This window comes from Sparus aurata, chromosome 9 (assembly GCF_900880675.1).
Source record: "Sparus aurata chromosome 9, fSpaAur1.1, whole genome shotgun sequence".
Lineage (NCBI taxonomy): Eukaryota > Metazoa > Chordata > Actinopteri > Spariformes > Sparidae > Sparus > Sparus aurata.
In genome coordinates this window covers 6,787,361-6,805,836 of record NC_044195.1, presented here as the reverse complement: position 1 = coordinate 6,805,836, position 18,476 = coordinate 6,787,361, and the positions used below count along the sequence as shown (strand labels likewise).

The following is an 18,476-nucleotide window of genomic DNA, read 5'->3' as shown; positions in this document are numbered from 1 at the left end:
GAGAAAATCTTTAACCTCAAATGTTCATTTCAAATCAAGAGACATGTAGTCTGGTATGTAGGAGGGCTGGAAAGAGTTTGACAGTTCTATTTGAAGTGTCACTGATGACTTTTACCTCCAGGGAAGATCTCTGACACATGAAAAGCCCAGGTGTGGCAAACCAGTCACAAACCAAGCACAAGAAAGAGCTTTAGAGAGTTGCCTTACATCATGTCACGCACAAGCTCCCTTGCAGGCAGCAGCACATGCAAATACACATAAAGTCCAAATTCCCGTCAGATTCAGTGACAGCATACTATTTTCATGGGTGCTTTAAGCTGATTTTAGGATAAACATTCCTCGTTTTCCACATTTCTTTGTAATCGAGCGTCGCATGTGAGGACTGATCAATGCCTGGATTTCATGTTTCAGAGTGCAGGAAGAAAAACATTTGACCCAAACTTTGACAGTACATTTAGTTAAGATTTGGGTACTATTTGGGTGTTGAGTGCATCATGGTGAAAGGGGACTCTGTGCTCGAAATGAGTTTGGGCTATTATCAGAGTTATCTCTATAATGGCCTGCAGGTACTGGGAAGGGTTCCTTTCAACATGTACTTAAAATATCAGGACTGTTCAGTTCTCTGGTGTGCTTTTTGAATACAAGACAATGTGACTTACGGGATTGGTGGCAATTACGTATTTTCACATTCTTATATTTGATTAGTTTTATGACTTTTTGATAGATTTTCTCAAGTTGAAAAAATATCTTTTAAGTTGACAAACCTCATATGTGTATTTAATGGCACAATTTAGGCAGGATTATACAATTATTTGTCTGACTCCATTCACTTCTGTAAAAATTGTTTCTAAAATATGGTCCGATGAGGGAAACCAGAAAGATTTAGCTCTCTATTGCACCATGACAGAGCCAATCAAAAAGCTTCAAATTCCATTTGCTCCTTTAGCCAGACTATCTTTGGTTGAACTAAATAGTTAGAATCAGCTTTATATAGACATTTTTGACTATATCAGCAAATATGATTTGAAAATTCAACACTGGAGAAAGTATTTCGGAACCTGCAGCTCCTCCCACCTAAAGTACATAGAAGTTGATTATTACTTGTTGCTTGGTTGCACCGAAGAAGAATGGCTAGGCCGTTGAAAATGATGTGCTTTGAACAAATGCTGATCAACTCACAACTATATATATTCACAAACTCATTTTTTAAAAATGTTCTTCAGCCACTGCACATGGAGCTGAATGCATGTCTGATACTCTCTGAGTAGGGTATTCAAATCAGGAAAAACATCAGCAAAGTATTAATCAAGAGCTATGAAGTCTGGAATGTAAGAGCACAGGAACGAGTCCAAAGTATACTGGAGCACATAGATTAAGTCGATATACATTTATTCAGTATTAATGTTTTAATTTGATGTGTGTCTTCATCAGAGTCAAACAATACAAAAACTCCAGCTGCTCCCCCTCTGAGTGTCCTGATGAACAGGTGTCTGTACTTGTTGCTAAAGTAAATCTGACATCTGATTTGAGCACAATAATTGTTGCAGTTATCCTTTCTTCAGTGTAAATGTGAGGGCTATTTCTTCAGTTGACACTGAACACTGAACGCTGACTCACCATTAACACTAGGACCAGTCAAAGGTAGCACATAATATTGAGGTTACAGTATATAAAAACAAATTGAGATCATAAAGATTACATATAATCAGACTTTCAAGAGATTTCTGTGACGTGCTCTTCAATAAATACATATACGTACAAGAGAAGTGGTAGAAATGTATACATGTCAGTGCCTACACAGTCTCTACAGTATGTTGACTTCACAGGAGTCAGGCTGAAGTATTTTTAATGTTACAATAAACTTTATGGATTTTCGAAACCAAGGATAGCAAAAAGCATAGATCACCGGGTTTAGGCAAGAGTTGAAATAGAAGAGCCATGTCTCTAAGGGCACAGATGTCACACTAAACAAGGTGTTCTGACCTACGAGAGAGGAACAGTAATATGGACAATGGCATGACAGAAACACAACTACAACAACACCAAGAGTCCTGGCTGCTTTCAACTCCGATTTCTTGACAGAAACAGTCTCTGAGCTCTGAAGTGTCACAGCTGTAATGTAGGACCGCATGGCACGAGCCTGAGACACAGCCACCACAAATACTCTCATGTACAGAACTATAATGACAGTGACAGGACCAATAAATGTCAAAATAAGGTCAATAACTCCTGCAATGTAGTGAATGACAATCACACACTCTCCAGCACAGGAATTTGAAATGCCTTGCTGTTTTAAGTTAAATCCATCATTATTAGACTGTTGTATAGAGCAGAGCAGACCCAACAAAGGCATGTACAGAACACAACTACTCTAACAGTGATTTTAGTGGAGTAATGCAGAGGGTCACAAATAGCCACATAGCGGTCACCAGATATGAGCACCATTGTTCCTACTGAAGCAGAAGTAATAATGAAGTCTAAAACACCAAACAAAGCACACATGAGGTCACCAAGGAACCAGCAGCCATCTGTGAGAAGGATCTGAAAAGACATGAGGAGGCCCATTGAGCAATCTGCAACAGCCAGAGAGAGGAGGAGGAGGTTGGTTGGCGTCTGGAGCTGCCTGTATTGAAAGAGGGGCATCATATGTGTTATTGTTTGTAGTGCCAATTTCTATTCCATTATTATATTTAGCAGACATGAGCTATGAGTAAAATGTAAAAGCAGAGTTTATAATCATGAGTCAACACATAGCAAGATCTGACACTTTCTATTCTCTTTCTGTGAACAATTAATTTATATGTCTGTCACTTTCATGAATTGATTCAATCATTTGCTACTTGAAGTGGGAGATAGAGATGATGACCAGCAGGTTGAGAGTTGCAGTAAGCAGAGAGATGAAGGACAGCAGAATGTAAATCAGCACAGCCTCAGTGTGTGGGCGCTTTGCCCTCCTACAGGATGTATTGAGGAGTTTTGGAAAGCAGAGTTCAGTTTCTTCTAGTGTCTCCATCATTGAAGAAAAATGATGAAACGAGAGGCTGCTGACCTCTGGCTGTTTGTTCTGTCAAACATCTGATTTATCTCATCCCCTTTTTTCCCCAACTACATCTATCTTTTCATTTTCAGATTTAGGTCCATCCTCCTCCACAGTATCACCCACACACAAAGGCTGTTGAAAGGTGTGGCCTCTGCATTTCTTCAGGAAAATGATAGATGAAGAATTTTCTGCTCTTGTAAATGTGTTTGAGTAAAAATATAAATGTAGAAATAAAAACATATAAAAAATATAGAACGTATATTGACAAATTATACATTAAAGTTGTCCACCGCCAACTGAAAAGCACACCGACGAGGAGGTAATCATAACTGTATCCTATGCTTCAAATCACAGCAGTTCAGTAGTAGTAGTACTAGTGGGAACACTGTTGTTTTAAAAGTTTGCTGAAGTAAAAGTAGTAGTAGAAGTAGATAAATACATTATAGGTTGGGCATTAGAAGGACCTTGCAGAGCTACTGGACATTCTCAATCAGGAATGGAAACACAGACTGAGCCACAATTTAAACCCTGGTGTTTCTGTGATGGCTAGCAAGTGGGGCATCATACAGGGTGGTCTCCAAAGTGTTTTTGAATGCCTTGTTCCACTGTCCAACACATTGCCCACAAAGTATCAGAGGATATGGTGCCCATTCACCACAAGGTCATTCACATCCCAAAGATACCGTAAAAACTTGAGGCAACATTGAGTGGGTTTGCAGAGCTGGTATGAAACCGAGCATTTATTATTGAAGAAGCTGGTGCAATTGACGGCTGTCAAAGGCTGTCCGTGTAAGGCAGCTGAGCAGCCCTCAGTGCTGCAGGAACAGTACATGTTTTTTGTCCATCAGACAGTTTGTGACCATCAAGGCAACTTCACTTACATGTATATGGGCTGGGCTGGGTCATCCAATGATGTGCCACAGCCCACTTGAGTTTACTCTACCATCCTCCACGGCACTTTATCCTTCCAGAGAGGGGATACCCATGCCTACAACAATCTCCTCATAACTCCCTAAAAAAAGGCAGATACAAGGTGTGTGAGTCCAGCACTGAGGACAGTGTTCGGGGCAAACTTTATGGCAGCCTTTGATTGAGTCAGCCCCTGCAAACTAGGGATGAACAGGTACACCATTAGCCAGATATTTTGTATTCATATTCGTTGTTGATTTAAAGGTCCCATATTATAGTGTTTTTCATCAATTTCACACAGCTGTCAGAGGTCCAACAACTCTGTATTCGATATGCATTGCCCCAAACACATCCATGGTCCTGAACTCCAGCTGTCTAAAAGTCGCTCTGCTGAGCTCTGTTCACAGCACTCTGTTTCTGTGCCTGCACCTTTAAATGCTAATGAGCGCCGTCTGTCAACGCCTACTTGGGGAGCCTTGCCTGCCACGTCACTCTCAGGGAGAGGAAGCCCCTTATGCTAACGGTCGCATACGCTAATGTTTACGGTAGATGTAACACTATGGCTCGCGGAGATTTTTTCGTTCAACCGAACCAGTTTGACCCAGAAGGAGAGGCTCCTGAAGTAGTACAGACTCTGCGGCTGCAGCAGGACGTTTCAGAATGGTTAGTGTGTCTAAATAATGTTAGTTTGTTTGTATGTGTTGTTACAGTTACTAATGTTACCATGTAGCTGATGGCTAACAGCTAGCGAAAGCTGTGTTTTTCTCCAACACAGTCTCCAAACGATTATACACTGTTCGCATCGTCTGTGTCTCCAGTCTGCACGTTTCCAGACTTTCTACTGTGACAACCAAGCTCCATCATAATATTATTAACATCAAACTCGTTTCAAACACCATTGCATAGCGAACCGAAGTGGAGCTAACTAGTTAGCCAATTTCCAGCTGACTTCACCATACTCGTGGGCAACTAACGTTACTATCAAACCACAGGGACAATTATCGATGGCTCGGGTGCAGTTGCTGCGTCCGGTATGGTTGAGACTGATCCTTTTACGAGGATCAGTGTCGAGGCAAAGCCAGCTTTGTACTGAACCTCGTTACTGAAGCAGTCCGATGTAAAGTGGTTAGCACACACATACAAGCTAACACGAACCGCAGCCGGCATGTTGTCGTTAAAAATGAAACACAACCACTGTCTCTTCTGTTGTTCTGTAGCTGGGACAGAATATAGGCACTTATGTTGATTTATACAACAACAGCAGAGCAATTGCGTGTCTAGCTCTGAGCGACAATGTTAAGAAACACTGCTGTCTCTCCGCTGGACACACCGAACTTCACCTCGGGGATGAACGCCCCCGTCTCTGATGTCTCCTATCACCGCGCAGAGGAGGTAGGCCTATGATAATGACTCCTTTCGTTACGTAATGAAAGGAGCAGAATCTGAACAGCCTGTAGGAGCACCGTTTTACCAGTGGGTGGGCTGCAGAGACCATGCAGGACTCGCTTGTTTTCCTCATTCTGGGAGTTGGCAGGCTCAGGGGGGACCAGCTTATATATATAGAGACCAGTGAAAACGTGTTTTTTATGATATGGTACCTTTAAGCCTGAAATTGATATGGCTTGAACATAGGTTGCTATATTTATAACACTATTTACAGAAAGGTCTCAGAATATAGCTTTAGATCAATGTTTTTGACCACAAGACTAAGATAAGTATTTACAAAACCGATGTTCTATAAACTTTGGACACTTTGTTTTGGACACTATGTTTTTAATGAGACTGCTGGTAAATTTCCAACTTTGTTTGTGGCAACAAATACTGCATGTTTTTGAAAGGAAGACAGGTAATGTCCTTTGTTAGTACGATGTTTCTTAAAACTGCAAACAGTGATGACTTGGCCCTTTCACCTCTGTGAACATTTGGGCTACCACACGGACATACCATGTTACATTTTGGTGCCCATGGTAAACTCTGAAAGCTACATGGCTTTATATGGAAAGGCACATCGGCGCTGACACATAGCCATGACGATTGATTTTTTTTCTTTAAAATAATAGCTATATCCTATTCATTTCTACACAGGCTAAACATCTATTTGCAAATTAAACCTTTTTTGAGTGTGCGACAAAGTATGTGGGAGTTATAATCCAAGACGCACTTTCTTTGATAGTGGTGGAAAGTCAGGACGACGATAGATTATAACATTTTACGGCAGGTGTGACTTAATATTCCAAGTTTGGTGAGTTTTGGGGTATGTTCAGGCAGTGAAAAATGCAATCATTTGGGACAAAAAAGTCGTCACTACAAAAACAATAGGGACCTCACAGGTTGAGAGCTGCTCGGGCCCTAATAATGAATAGAAATAGGGTTCTTGTTCCTTATGTGTAAGGATTATGAATTATAAATGGACTCAACATTATTGGGCATAAATCTCACCGGGACATAGACTCTTGGGAAAGGGTTTAAGGAGCCTTTGAAATGGTCCATTCTTGTACTTCTGCTGTGACACATTTGGTATTCAAATGCAGCCTTGAAAGGATGCAGCCCCGGAATTGAGATACAGTTGATGACAGGAGGAAAGACATCAGCCACTGTTTCTTCTTGTTGCTTTCATTACAGCTATGATTACAGCACTGTATTTATTTAGTGCACTTGTATGATGTGCACACACCTGGTTTTTAAATGGGTTTTGAGACTATTTAAACAACATAGCCAGTTTATTGGCATTTCAGTCTTTAGCCTCATTTTCAAAGCAGCCGACAAAATGTCATCATTAAAAACAAACCAAAAATGAAGCATTCAAATACAGACTGACATGATGACTTGGTAGAGGTTTCAAAGCATACACGTCAGCCCTACAACTCCATTGAGTGTGTCTTTTTTATAACACAAAATATGTTTGCATGGTATTGTTTGGACAGCCAGCCTGGATTATAGCCAAACCCTCTGGACTGGACACCTGGAGTAACTTTGAATACTGCTCTAATTTGGGACAGTTTGCCAAAACCAAGAGACCTTAGAGATTACTTTTAAACTTCTGAAATTCAAAACTCTATTAATCTTCACTCCTCCGCATGGCTGCAGCATCAATCTGCAGTGCTAACCTCCATTTTCAGGTGTTTATGTTCTGTAATGTTGACTTTCATCTTCCAATTTTATTAAACCTCACAATCAGCATTACAGAAAGGAGAGAGGATATAAGGGAGAAAAGCAGTCTCTGGTGAGAAGGAAAATACACAAAAGCTGTCCTGAATTAAACACACAGACATGCACCCTTGGTATGTGCTGTTGGTCGCTAAAGTTAGCTTACAGCTAGTGTAAACTAGCTAAGGGCAGATAGACACTGCATGAGTAATGCATTCCTGCCATCAAACTAGCTTAAACTGCTGATGTTAACACATTTAACAACAACAACCGATGCCAGAAGCAACCAATTGTTTCCTTGAGTAAACTTGCAGATCTGTCTGGGTTTAGAAAGATGAAAGTACACCTTAACAATATACATAACACTGGTCAAGTCGTTAAAATCTTTTTTATTGCAGAATTAATAAATTTTATATCTTTAAGGGTGCACTGATCAGGATCTTTGGGGCAAACTCCTGATCGCAGCAGTATTGGACAATGCCATACTGATCACAGATTTCTTCACTTTGTCTTATAGTTGTTAGTGGCATATAAATTATCATTAAAATGTTGAGATTTCTCCTCAATGTCTGTCTTTTCACTGACAGGATTTTCGATGATGTCAGTATTTTTTCAGTGTCATTTTTTCAGTTTCAACTTTCCGTCACCACTTTGGCATTAATAGAAGGGGTCTGATGCAGGGGGGGGGGGGTCACTCTGGAAATGTCTGTTTTGGGGGGTTTACAAAATCTTAGCTTGTAAGTTTCTGTGGCCCTTCTCCGGGTATGCTGATATTCCTGTCTAAATCACTCATCTTCTTGAGTCGCTTGTTGCTGTCAGACCATCTCTGGGCTTTTAGGTACAGCAGATTGACATGCTGCTGCTAGGTTCTGCCCACTCTACCAAACAAGCACAAACAGCCAGTCATGGACATTAGTTTACCACGGCAACAATAGCTCACAGTCCGCTGCATCAACTACACTGCTTGCTGCTTTTAAACAACTGCATGAATAACACAAGCACAGCCCACACAGCCACAGAACGTACTGTTAGTATATAGCACACTAGACAGCTAATTCTTGACTCTTTAGTAGCCTAATTAAACTGTAAATTTATAAAAGCTCACTGAACTCCCTCCTCTATCTGGTTGTAGAGTGGGATTATCAGGGTGCCCAGGGTGGTGTGGACGCAGCAGGGCAGCTAAGAACAGACCCTAGGCCATGGGTGTTGGTCCAAGTGATCTCCCCCACCTACTTATCCAGCCGACTACCAGGACAAGAAAATCTGTCAGCGTAAATGATTTTTTTAACTGTATATTCAGTGGCTGTCTGGTGTAGAATGAGGAAATTCCACATGAAATGTGAATAGAATTAAGGAGCCAGTAAAATGGGGTAAGGTATTGTCTCATCTAAGAGAGCTGCATGTGGATGCCAGTTCCTTACAAGAGATGCATTTGAACCATTTTCAAACCATTTTTAAACATGGTGAATTTACAGCCAAAGGCTTGCAGATATACAGGGATATAGGGGAGATATATTATTGGCTACAGGTGATATGCAACCCACACCAGTTAGATTGCTGGACATTTATAGGCCAAACTGGGATGATGTGCATTTTTTTAGCTCATTAGCTAAAAGAGTGGCAGCATCTAATGCGTCCAATTTTCTAAAATCCCATATCAACAATATGACAATACTGTCAATAAGTTCACAATATATACACTAGGTGGAAAACTTGTGTCTGGAGCTCACAATGCCAAAAAACACAACGTTATGCTCTCCAACCATTGACATTTTTGTTGACTTAGATGATAAAAACTTACGTTTCACCGGTTTTGTTATGGAAGAGTTCAAGCAAATATGAGTGGGTGTGTTATCTTCCATCAATCATCACAAAAGAAACATAACACTCAACCATCCACTTAAAGACAAAAGACTGTCAAATACCAGCTTGGAATGCTTGTGAAAGAGAATTTCTAGAGCCTTCATGTTTGCCACAAGGACCAGTTTCAATGTTGAGCAAGTCAGCTGTTGAAAAGAAAAAGCGACAGGACCAATTATAAGATTAAATCAGAATATGGCATTCCAGCTATCTCACACAATGATATGAGCAACACATTATGGCAGTTTTATGAACAGTTTTGACATGCATATAAATTGACTACATTTGCGCAGATTGGAGTGCCCTGGAGACAAAAATTGTATGCAATGAAGAAAAACAAATAATTCCCTTAAAACAGAGTGAACCAATCACTACCTGAAGGACAGCAACACATGTAGGTCTCTATCGTATTAAGATTTTTCCACCTAATCACTCGTTCGTAGGTTATTTAGAGTTTTCTGGCAGTTCAAGCACACAAGGACTGTTGAATGGTGGACCCACTGATGCGCCAGGTGTAGCTCTGTTGTGAAATAAGATGTTGTTGGCTGGTGTGAAGCAGTGGGGCATGCTGGCTTTGCCAGGGGTGATAAGAGTGAGCCATATTGAAACATTGCAAGGTAGTTTGGCTCTTTGCTGCATGTCTATCCAGGTCACTCTCTCACAATATTGAATGGAAGATGGAAATGGCAATAGGTCACCTATAGGCTGTGGTGTTTGCTTGTCTACAGAAGATGGGAATGATAAATGTGTGTTTTCAGGCAAAAAATAGGAAAGCCATGGCCATGCCATAATAGCCTGTGAGAATCCTGGCACTGTATAAATTGCTTTATTGTGCCAGTTAAGTCTTAAGAGTGCCTATTGATGGGGAACAATGGCTGGCCAGTGTGGTCAGATCCAGTCGATTAGTACACTTTTGGAGGAGTCAATGGAAGAATGGGGGATCCCCAGAGAGAAGGTCCTCACAATGATTACTGACAATGGCAGAATATTGGTTGCTTCGTTCCACACACATGCAGAAGGTGTCACAACTTCTGAACAACAATATATATATATATATATATATATATATATATATATATATATATATATATATATATATTTATATTTATATATATATATATATATATATATATATAAAATAACAATAACAATAATAATAATAATATAGTATGAGGGTGTGCATTGGCACTGCCCTCACAATTTGATTCGATTACGATTCACCAGGTAAGGATTCGATTCAATTCAATTCTACGATGCATTGCGATGCATCAAAACTCTACTGCACACAACAAGGCAAACTTTTCATCAGTCATGAGGCAATACAAGCAGTCAGATATTGAACAACATATTTTATTGGCTGCTATGTGTGTATTATCACTCTCCTGTTTCCCCAGGTGTTCCCCTCTGTTAATCCAAACCCGTGGACAGTTTATAATCATATAGATGCTGTTATAATGTGTAGTGATTGAGATCCTTACCCACCAAACATCCTGGAAAGTGATGAAGTTAAGTTATTCGCGTTAAATTACATAATTATACATAATCACCATCAGTAAACAGGACACTGTCTGACTCTGTCACTCGCGGGGACGGAGGCTGTTTTCTGGGGGAAAGTTCCCTGAAGTCTCGGTTCGGAGGGCTGACGGTCGGGGTGATTTATTTTCGTCACAAACACTCGGTGAGTTCAAGTTTTTTGCTGGTGACAGACGCTGTTTTTTGAGCAAAAATGTGAGGAAGAGTCGGGAGGACAGGCAGAGGACGGACAGGAGGACAGACGCTTCTCCACGTACAGCTGTGGTATTTGTTTTCCTCATATAAGTTGCCAAAGACAGTTACAGTTACTACGTTACTGTTGTTCGGTCCTGTACCCACATAGCAAAATTGGTCTGGCCCAGCTCCGGCCCACATAAGGCACTTGCACCCGGCCGACATACCGCAAAGAATGACGGCCCCCCAGTGGCCCGGATATGGTTTGCCAGAGCTGGCTCACACATGGGCCAGCTCTGGGCCAACTGCTAAGACACACAGTTGGTTCAGAACTGGCCCATGTGTAAGCCAGCTCTGGCAAACCAGATCTGGGCCACTGGCGGGCCGTCATTCTTTGCGGTATGTCACCCGAATGCAAGTGCCTCAGTTGGTCCAGGGCTGGCCCATGTGTAAGCCAGCTCTGGCAAACCAGATCCGGGCCACTGGGGGACCGTCATTCTTTGCGGTATGTCACCCGAATGCAAGTACCTCAGCTGGCCCAGAGCTGGCCCATGTGTGAGCCAGCTCTGGCTAACCAGATCTGGGCCACTGGGGGGGCGTCATTCTTTGCAGTATGTCAGCCAAGTGCAAGTGCCCCATGTGGACCAGAGCTGGGCCAGACGTCAGTCTAATCCATGCTGCATCTGGCCCGGATTAAAAAACAACAGAGGTACAATTATACAAATGACTTTATGTTCACAGCTAATTGCCAAAATACATTTCCAATATTGAATAATCAATGCAAAGTGTTATCAGATAAGTGCAATATGCATCGGAACATTCAGTACTTTTTTCACAATTCAAAAAGCGGCAACATTTTAAAGGAGTCATCACCCGGAAATCGCAATTTCTCTCGTTAAATCATGCATATTGGTGTCGGACCTCTGTTGAAACTTGCCTGAAAAGCTGGAGTTTGAAAGTGGCTTATTTTTTTCGCTTTGGCTCTTTTTCTGAACAGGAATAACGCACAGTAGTGCGTGTTCCTAAAGCACGAGATTTTGACTCTGCTCCTGTGGTGACGTTACCACAGGAGGCTACTTGCATATGCATCAGCTCACAGCCGTCCTCAGCCAGAGTGAGCACGCCAAATCTGCTTATTTCTCTGTCATTTTCACGCCATACATCGGGACCGCCAGCATTAAAACTCAGGTCTTACATGTAAAACACGAGTGTGAAAAGTAAGACGGAAAAAAAAAGAATATACCATTCAGAGACATCCTGCTGTAAACGTGTCTCTTCCACCGTCTCTGCCTCTTCACTCTCCCGTTCGGTTTCCGACTCCGGCTCGTACATAAATGCCTGAATTCTGTAAGGTTCGTCATTTAGTGTGTGTGCCATGACAGGGGGCTGTTTATGTTTTGGAGTCTGTGTACATGCAGGCTCGCCCCCCATTCCGGCTCTGTCCTTCCTGCGGCTAATCAACGTGCGCCTCATTACATATTAATACAATGCACATCCGGACCGGTCAAAACCTCGCGCATAATCTCGCGTGAGAAAGTCGCGGTATGAAAAAGTGTCAGAACAAGCTCTATGTTTGATTTTTTTTATTTATTTTTTTTCTAATAAGTTTTAAGAATTGATCCAAAGCTATCAGAGAGGGACTGGATATGTAAAAAACCAGGTGATGACTCCTTTAACACTGAAAAGTTGTATAGTTGGCAGTATATGACTGCAGCCATGCTGCATTCATGGTAAACACACATCCTTCATAATAAAAGCACAGTATCAGAAATTATAGACTTCAAAATAAAACTCTGAGATTTTTCCATTCACATATACGACCCACTTGGGTCCTGACCCATCAGTTGAGAGCCTCTAGCATAGACTGTTCAAAAACATACAATGCAGCGGAATGTTGCATAATACCTAAACATATACTTACAACATATCTGTCAGCAAACACAACATGTCAAGAGTCTACAGAACATTATTACGAATTTAACATTCACTTCCATATCTTCAGTTTAAAAACCAACACTGAACATTTTAGACAAAACAACTTGGCATAGACTTTCACACCATGCATAGGAACATCACGTCTCCATGTGTTCCACCAGCAGTAGCACCTTACAAAAGGTGAAGAGAGTTCAGATCAAAAGTCTAAAATGCATTACGCATGAGAGCTTCTCTCACTGTCCATCATTCTCATTTACTCACTTCCTCCGCTGTTCCCATCAGGTGCTTTCTGCAACCATTTTGTAATCCTGGTCTCGATTTCTTGGTCTGTGGCATCAGAAGTCAGACACACACATACAAACACACAAATTAATGAATATCACAGTACAGTTCACAAGTGACACATCTGATGACTAGCTCAATAAATATGAATGCCACCTCATTCCAACAGCCATCAGTGTGTTTGGCCATTAACATGCCCTGCATTGAATGGAAAAGAAATTCATGAAACTATTTCACAGTTTTTTTACTTTATTTAAATTTTGTGATGACGAATGCAATCACATTGCTGCAATTTAAGTTGTTAGAATACACATATAAAGCACTAGGGATGTTCCTGATTAAACGACTGGTCATGTAAATGTTTCAAACATCGCTTGTCGTCACCAGAAATAGTGTAATCTAGTGTAAAAGGTGGCAGCGAGTCCGGCAGTATCTCGACATAGAAAATGAAAATAAGGATGTAGCCTGTGTCAGAGTAAACTGGCATACCGGTATAAGTGCTCGACCGGAGCAATGCATAACCACATTCAGTACCCACATCACACACACATTCACATCAGCCTGCTTGCAGTTCTTGCCAAACAAATTTCTACAACAGCCCCCCTCAGAGAAGAAAATAACAGCTGCACCCCCCCCAATAATTATTATTGCTATCATTACTGTTAATATTTTTGCTGTTGCTATACGTCATGTTCCATGCATTGTCAGACATTGGGATGGCATTTAGCTCGGCAGCAGCAGCTTCTCCATCATCACTGAACACAACTGAACTCCGTTTTTATTTAAATGAGGAGCTGTTTGATAGATACCATTGATCCCACTGTTCAACAACCAAATGCTGATATAGCTGGCACTTAGTGGCACACATTAATGAACTGAACTATGTTAATGAAATGTGTCATCTTCTCTGACCGCTGACATGCTGTGTGGCTACCGTTAGCAGTGCTAGCAGCAGCCTGCTCTCCGTGCAGGATAACATCCACATTTGATGATTTTCCAACTTTTACTAAATCATTAATAATTAGATGCTAAAATCATAACATTCCATCCATTTCTACATAGGCACTCTTTAAAAAAAAGAAAAAAATAATTAAAATACCACTGAGCCATCAGCTACTCTGGATTGCACAACCTCATCTCAAACAGGCTGGGCTTTGAAACAGTTTTCTTTACCTTGTAGGCCTTGATTAGCTCCTCTGTTTTTCACCAAGATAGAGAATGAGGCCTCTGATCACAGCCTCTCTTCTAGACTCAATGCTGTTGTGCTATAAAAAAAGAAAGGAGATCATGCTAAGTACAAACATCAGAATGCTAATATATAACTAACTATTTAACTGCAATAAGTACATGCCTCATTTACCATGTCACGGGTCTCATCAAGTTTCTTCCCAACAGCTTAGAGGCTCAACAGCCTGGGTGTGTATTGGTCCAACTTCCCCAGTAATGTGAACTGTAGTGGCTTTAGTGTGATCCTCCATAATTCATCCTTGATCTGCAAAAGGGGTCAGAAGTGAGATGGAGAAACATCTTGAGATACAGAGAACAAGAATAACAGAGACACAGAGCAACAAAAACAGAACAGTCATGCATTTTATTCTGACAGCCTCATCAGGCTTACTTTTGCTGCATTTTAGACTGGGCTGTCACAACATTTTTTTCAGTGAAAGACCAGAATCTCTGCCACCAAAAATTACTTTTTGTCTGGTCCATAAACTGAAATAATCTAACATGTGTCCACTTTCCCCACAACAATTGTTTTTGCATACCTTCACCAGTGTGCTTGACACGATAAATCATCTGATAAGCACACAATGACATAGTAACTGACCACTAAAGAGATCGTCTATGCAGCACGCATCTCACTCTGCCCCCTGTACTGTGGGCTCTCTATTTGAGAACTCGGCGCGGTGTATCACCTGCAGCGTGGCTCGCTCTGCCCTATGCTGCGGTTCGTGGCTAACAAGCAGACCTAACTTAACAACCTAGATGTAGGCTAAGTTACCTGCTAGTTAGCAGCCACCGCTGCGACCAAAAACCGGCCACACAAACCCAAACACACACGGCCGACTTACAGCTAACACTCCTCGCTAACGGTGTTAGCTAATGGCTAACCCCTCATTCACAGCTAACACCGTTAGCGAGGGGTGGCCCCGTACACCGGGGTGTTAGCCGTTAGCGAGGGGTGTTCGCGGCACCAGGCGCCCCACGCTAACGGCTACTGCCTCGCTAACGGTGTTAGCCATTAACGGTTAGCCGTTAGTGAGGAGTTAGCAGTTACCGATGGGCGCCGTGTGTCGCGTACACCCCTGGCTAACGGCTAACCCCCCCGGTATTAGCCGATAGAGAGGGATTCTGCACAGTGCCATAGATAGAAATGCATACTAACCAGGGCTTGACGCTAAGCTTTTTTCCAAGTAGCACTGTGCTACCATGCTGAAAAATTTAGTAGCACACAACATTTTCTAGTAGCACAATGAAAATTCAGCAATTTTGGTAAAAACGTCATTTTCAAACAAATAAAGTACTTATTTAGCCTAATCCTAACCCTGTAGACTAATTTTTAATGTTAGAACTGGCTCTTTTAAACTGGAAGAATGTCCCTGCTCCAGCAGTCAACATAGTCTGGTCTCCTGACCCGCTTGGAACTAAGCCACCTCTTTACGGCTGGACTTGGGTCATAGCTCTCCAGTGGAGGCTCCTCGAGGCTGATGCGCATCAGGTCCTCTGTTGTGGACACGGCCAGGCTGCTTCGTGTGGAGGTCTTAAAGCTTCACAGCTACAGTGCCCCGGCTGCCTCCCAGTGTCCAACATAACATTTTTTCCTTACTGTCCCGCTTGGCCAGTAGATTCGAGTTTTACTGGCCCCATGTGTAATTATAGTGGCCCAGCCACGAAAAAAATTAAAATAACTGTTTTTCTGGAAAAAAAAAAGAAAAAAAAGACTTGTTTATAAACTGAAATTGTTCCCATTTAATTGTTTGGAGAGTCTTCCCTGCAAAATCAGTATGATCTGGCAATGGTGGCAAAAAGTAATAAGGGTTTGCGTAATAACAAGTATTGTATGTATCATTTCTCTCACTCCTATAATTCTGTTATCATTTTTCAGGTGATTGATTTTCTGAAAGCACTGTACAAACAGTACCATTAATTATCCCAAAGTGGAGGGATCAGTATACCTGGATAATTTTTTTTAAGTTACCTATAATAACCACACCCTGACATGTAAATGTGACATCTGTCTTGATTCATTTAATTTAACTTAAAATATGGAAAACTGACTGCATAATATATGAATCAGAAACAGAAATGCTTTACAGCAGTTCCCATTCAAAGTCAAGAATATGCAGAATAATAATAATAATAATAATAATAATAATAATAATAATAACCATAATAATAAACTATATATATGCTTGTCTTGCGAGTCTAATTTATTTTGAAAAAACATCAAGGAAGAAGACGTGACCACTGACACTGCACGTTTTTCTTTTTCGCCTTTTTCACGTGTTGTGCCCAGAAGGATGCCAGAGAATTCACAGAGAAGCTGGCGAAGTTTGTGACATTTTCATCCCGGATTTTTGTGAGGAGGGAATTAAACTCCTGTCCCAAATAAACGCCTGGTCTGTTAAGTGATTGAGACAAATAAACGCCCGGCTATTATTGGGTATTTTGCGGTAGTTCCCGCATCATCAGTACGAGCTGAACAATAAATCTAACACAGCAAGAGAGGCGGGACTTAAGGCCGAACAGCCAATCATCAGCCGGTCAGTCCCAAAGCTGGTGTCATGTTTGAAGCAGCAACAGGAGAGGGAGGGTCAGAGGAGGCAGCTGCAGCGAGCGCAGACACAGAGCGGCCAGAGAAACTGAGCGACTGTAGTGAGGCGTTTGTTCAAAACTGCGGATAAACGGCAGAAAAAATGTGGGTGTTTACTGCTCAGTGCTCACGTAAACAGCAAAACGGTGCATGTACTACAGTTTTGTCGGAGTCGCACTGATGCGACTGAATGTAATTTTCTATTCGCACTGGAAATAATCAACTCGCAAATGCAAGCAAAACAGTCGCACTGTCGAGCCCTGCTAACGTTAGTTTACTCTATCACTCTGGTTCTGCATGCAGCCATAAACCGGCACCTAGCGCTGTCTGATTAGCGTAATGTGAAAGAAGAAACACATCCATGCTTACTTTAAATTATAGTCACTTGCAAACGTCAGGTTCAAATTACATTTGAAGCAAGTATTTTAAAACTTGCTAACATTAGTTTCAAGTTACACAGAAGTCTGTTGAAGCCACTATTGTTAATTACAAATTACATCTAGTGCCTCCAGTTATTTTACTTATTTCTACAACAATGTTAAACCTGAAAGATTGTAGTAAGTAACCAACTATATCACTAACATTAACTAAATTCTTACCTTAACAGTTCAGTCTCCCATTTTTCAAATTTCTCCTTCTGTCTTTGCTCAGGCGTTTGGCGCGAATACCCAGAATGCACCACAGGGGGGTGGAGGGCAGTCGGAGTAAATACAAAGTGTAGAAGATTTGTTGATCCGCTTACATACAGCTTGTTAGGGAAAACAATCAAAATGACTTATGTTTTGAACAAATGTAGAATAATTCACAACTTGATATATTCATGTCTAGAGACAAACTTTGTTTTGTATTGTTATTATCACAGGATTAATTATGTTACAATTATTTATTCTTAGACTGACTTGTTTCAGTGTATAGAAACGCCTGTAGGAACCAATAAGACTTATGTGGGAACCATTAAGACTCCTATAGAAGACTCCTGTTGTCACACCGCGGTGAGGGCTGTCCTGTCTCGGGTTTTTTGTCTCGTGGATTTCATGTTTTATTTTGAAAAGTAACTCTCCTCTCGTTTCAGGTCACTTGCCCTTCCTCTCGTGTCACCGGTCTGACGTCTCCCCTAATCCCTGATTGTTTCCACCTGTGCTCCCTTCCCTGGTGTATATATTGTCTGTGTCTTCCCCTGTCTCGTCGCCAGAGTATTTCGTCCTGTCATGTACCTCCAGCCCCCGAGTCACAGCCTAACCACAGTTTGAGAAGTATTGTCTTGCTTGATTTTCTGTTTATTCTAGTATTCCTCCGATGTTGAGTGAATTTGTTTACTGTTTAAGTTTTGGTCAGCGTGTTCTTTTGTGCTTCAGTTAATTTCTTAGTATCTTGTGTTTTCCTCCCTCGGGAGCGTTTTGATTTGTAATTTTAATAGCTCAGTGTAGCTCAGTTCTGTTTATAGCCTTTTGCTTTTTCCTCTTTTGAGAGCGATTTCTGTTGTTTAACATTTCATAGATTTAATTGTCATATTCAGATCAGAGTAGCTATAGCCTTTGTGTTTTCCTCCCTCGGGAGCGATTTTCTGTTTTTTCTGGTGTTTGTGCCACGTTTTGTTTTCTTAGTCCCTCGTCTGCTCAGACGAGTATAGAGTTCATAGCCTGTTGAGTTGTCACATCAACGGAAGTCGATACTTGGGTATCAGAATAAAAGCTTGCTTTCACCGTTCTCTGTCTGCACCTGAGTCCTCATTTTTGCCTAGGCCTGACAGAATACTCTGGCCAGACATGGACTCAGCAGAGG

The 18,476-nt window shown here is 41.4% G+C and overlaps 1 long non-coding RNA gene and 1 pseudogene across 3 annotated transcripts; both read right to left on the bottom strand.

The window, feature by feature from the left end:
- Positions 1-1,804: 1,804 nt before the first annotated feature.
- On the bottom strand, positions 1,805-3,016 carry LOC115588565 (trace amine-associated receptor 13c-like; annotated as a pseudogene).
- A 9,561-nt stretch (positions 3,017-12,577) lies between these two features.
- On the bottom strand, positions 12,578-17,366 carry LOC115587694 (uncharacterized). 3 transcript variants are annotated; one of them, XR_003985136.1, is made up of 4 exons: positions 16,963-17,012; positions 14,241-14,372; positions 14,054-14,145; positions 12,578-12,925 (listed from the first exon to the last, which is right to left on the bottom strand). It is a non-coding gene; the product is annotated as an uncharacterized LOC115587694 (long non-coding RNA). The 3 variants fall into 3 exon arrangements; XR_003985135.1 differs by lacking the exon at positions 16,963-17,012 and adding an exon at positions 14,883-14,991; XR_003985134.1 differs by lacking the exon at positions 16,963-17,012 and adding an exon at positions 17,294-17,366 and having other exon boundaries at positions 12,579-12,925.
- Positions 17,367-18,476: the final 1,110 nt, after the last annotated feature.